The sequence below is a fragment of the Herpailurus yagouaroundi genome, unplaced genomic scaffold, assembly GCF_014898765.1.
Source record: "Herpailurus yagouaroundi ecotype Mexico unplaced genomic scaffold, PumYag 77, whole genome shotgun sequence".
NCBI lineage: Eukaryota > Metazoa > Chordata > Mammalia > Carnivora > Felidae > Herpailurus > Herpailurus yagouaroundi.
In genome coordinates, this window is record NW_024412388.1 from 28064666 (window position 1) to 28068554 (window position 3889).

Below are 3889 nucleotides of genomic sequence, written 5' to 3' on the forward strand. Positions count from 1 at the left end.
AGAGCCCCAGGGTGTGGGTGGGAGCAGTTGCGCTGGGGGTGCGTCCTCAGCAGCAGTTCAGACCCATGTCTGAGGTGCAGAAAGGCTGGGTGTGACTGAGGGGAAGAAGGGCACGGATAGAAGACGCGCTGAAGTGGGGAGGAGAGATGAGGGAAGGCACAGGAAGCAGCTGTCACAGAAGCCGAGAGGTCTTTAGGACACCCAGAAAACCCGTGTCGAAGGTCCTTGGCTGCTACCGTGACTTCGTGAAAACCCGAAAAAAACAATAGCCCCAGTGTTTCAAAAGGAAGTTAGAGGGGCGCCTGGGTGGCGCAGTCGGTTAAGCGTCCGACTTCAGCCAGGTCACGATCTCGCGGTCCGTGAGTTCGAGCCCCGCGTCGGGCTCTGGGCTGATGGCTCGGAGCCTGGAGCCTGTTTCCGATTCTGTGTCTCCCTCTCTCTCTGCCCCTCCCCCGTTCATGCTCTGTCTCTCTCTGTCCCAAAAATAAATAAACGTTGGAAAAAAAAAAATTAAAAAAAAAAAAAAAGGAAGTTAGAGGGTTTAGTAAAGACAAAGGAGGGCGGAGTGATCTGAGGCAAATGTGCACGTCCAGGATTTAGGAGCCCAGGGTCTGCTCCCGGCTCATCGGGGCCCACGCCAGCTGTGTGGCTTCACCAGGCCTAATGCAATTAGGGTTTTGTGTGGTTCGGGGAACTAACAGAGAAGGTAATGTTATTTTTGTCAGCAGAAGCACCACAGGCCAGAAACAAAAAGAATGTGTGTGTGTGTGTGTGTGTGTGTGTGTGTGTGTGTGTGTGTGGTGCGGGGAGTGTTACATTACTCAATAATCCAGAGTATCAAACAATCCATGGGCCATTGGAATGCATTTTGAAATTCTCATTTGAAAGGGGTGAGTTATGATCTGAGAATTTACTTTACACGAATCACAAAGCTATGTGGGGAAGATCCAACTGTGACCGGGTTTCCTCAATCCAATCCCTGGTAAACACTCCCTTTGACCCCCTCTACAGTCAGCTGTCCAGGAATTTGGCAGCTGAAGAGGAGTTACCCAGGACCTAAAACAAAGAGAGTAAGGGATAAGTAAAGGTTGTATTAGTTTTCAGATTTTCATTTGGGTCTTTACAATGGAATACTCCTTGGCAACGAGAAAGAATGAAATCAGGCCATTTGCAGCAACGTGGATGGAACTGGAGGGTATTATGCCAAGTGAAATAAATCAGGCAGAGAAAGACAGGTACCATGTTTTCACTCATATGTGGATCCTGAGAAACTCAACAGAAGACCATGGGGGAGGGGAAGGGGAAAAAAAGAGTTATAGAGAGGGAGGGAGGCAAACCATAAGAGACTCTTAAATACTGAGAACAAACTGAGGATTGATGGGGGGTGGGGGGAGAGGGGTAAGTGGGTGATGGGCATTGAGGAGGGCACCTGTTGGGATGAGCACCGGGTGTTGTATGGAAACCAATTTGACAAAAAATTATATTTAATAAAAAAACAATTTGGGTCTTTATGATTAGGCACTATGGTAAATAGGTGTATTTTCTAAAATTTGCATTTCTCTTCCTGTGGTTTCACATGGCTTAAGTTGGCTTCTCTCCTGGATGTAAACTGGCCACAAACCAGGTGCAAGTGGACGCAGGAACGTGCCCTTGTTTAGACCTGGGGATCTCCAGGATCTGGTTCCCATGCTGGGGTTAGAAAAAGTGAGTTTGCCTTTAAGAATTGTTAGATACTCACATGGACCATGTGAGGTGACTTTCCTCTTAGAACTGAGAGCTAAATGCTCTTTCCCACCCCTTTTTACCCCCTTCACTGTTAACTTTTTACGTCTTTCTTCTGGGAGCCATTAAAGACCTTTTGTTCAGAAGACGTTTCTAGAACTTTGCCTTACTAATCTGTAGGGCATTCCGACACTATGTGAACAAGAGTGGAACAGGCTGAAGCTGAGCTGGGAGGAGGTCGGTCACAGAAGGAGCTGGGAGAGTAGATCTACCCCCAAAGCATGGAGTCGGGGGGGGGTGGCATATGTATAGATTCCAGTTTTCAGCTCCTACCTGGGGAGGGGCCAAGGAATCTGTAAACTCAACGCCAGCTTGAAGCCAGTGAACCAGTTCTTTCTCTTTCTTCCAGATGAGGGAACTGAGGCTCAGGGAGAGTGAGTGCCCCAGAGGCCATGGTGAGTTTGAGGCAGGGATGGGGCCACAGCCCAGTGTCCTGACTCTGACCGTGGGACGCCTTCCCCTGACGCACACTGAATACTGTGTTAGGATACCCTCGGACACGGGGCCTGGTTTTAAATGAACACTGATGAAGTGCGAGTGCTCAGTCCACATTCTTGCCGGATCAACCCCCGTCTTCTGTTTTCTTTGCCTCCTCCTGCCTCCCCTGCTTTCTCTGCATGTCCTCAACCACCACGCAAGTGAACTTGTTTTTCTCAATAGCTGTGCGAGTCTAGAGACATGAAACGCAAAGGTTGCCTCATCACAAGGCTGCCCTACCAGAGATCTGTATCTTGTTTATTTATTGAGGAAGCAGACACGTTTGAAATCATCCGCATGGCTCTGGGATAGGTGAAGGGAGGTGGCTGCTTCTCAGCAGCTGGTGGCCCACCTCCAAGGCTCCAGGACAGGCCCGGAGCAGGCCGTGGAGTTTCGGTTTGTGGCAGTGTGGTGGGAGCCTGGCCCAGAACAGGAAAGAGCCTTCCCCTTCATCTGTCCCCCCTTCAGGCCGCCCCAACTGGTAGCCAGAGTGCTTAAAAGAGGCTAAAACAGAAGGCTCTTTGTAAGCTGTTAACAGGTGGCATGATATGCGTCTCCTCCCCAAGGGACCTTCTGGGGGGTTCTGTAGGTAAGGAAGTGTAACTTTCATCCGTAGGAAGCAACTTAAGTTCATCTAGTGATTTATCTTTCTGTACCCAAAAGCTATGCCTTCAGCAGGTTAAAGGCAGCTTCCCTGCCCCTCACATTCCAGAACTATGTCTGCCTCCACTCTTGCCATGGCATGAGGGGCCCGAGTGGTCCCTGTGGCTGGCTCGATCTCAGGCAGTGATTGGCTCAGCTCCGTTTCTCTCTTGCCTTCTGCCATTTTGGGTATTTCTTCCATGGGACTGAATGGACCTTGACCTCTGGATGCTGGCTGGCCCTGAGCCTGCCAGTTACTGGGTCCGGGATGAGCCTGTGGTGGTGGGCTAATGCTCCTTCTTTGAAGCAATTCGGGCTGCCCTGGCCTGAGATATTTTACATGGATCTCAATTAGACTTGGCTTCCCGCCAAGGGAAGTAACTCATCTGGTACATGAAAGGGAAAGTGCCACACCACTTGTACCTCCCACATATTCCACTCACTTAAGGCTCTGTCCGGCCACTGATGGTGAAGCTGAGATGGGTGTCACAGCACATCGTGCCGGGGGTCTTTAGAAGGCAAGGACACTAAGCGGCAGAGGAAGACCCTGGGGGTGAAGAGTACATACCAAGCAAACTATTTCCTTCTGTACGGGATACGCCCACACCGCATATGGATAGCGAGGTGTGCAGAGGAGGACAGATACCCACATGCTCCGCGCGGGGGCCCAGCTGCGTGTTCCCTGTAGTGGCCTTACTTACTCTGCCTCTGAGGTTACGGTTCCCAGGGTGCCAGGCAGAGGAGGGCTGTCTCAACTGGGCCCCAACTGCCTTCCCCACCCATTTCAAAGTCGCTTACAAGGCAGAGTACATCCCAGGACGCCCTGAAGTTTTGTGACAATTCACAGGTGCCCGTGAGCCATAGGCATCCACAGGAAAGCCGCAATGGAGAGCCGCAACAGGCGCGCCCCCTTCCTGGCTCTGGGGCTTGAACCTATGGCCCTATGGCTTTAGATGGTTGCCATAAAACCAGAAGAAAATGGAGAAGG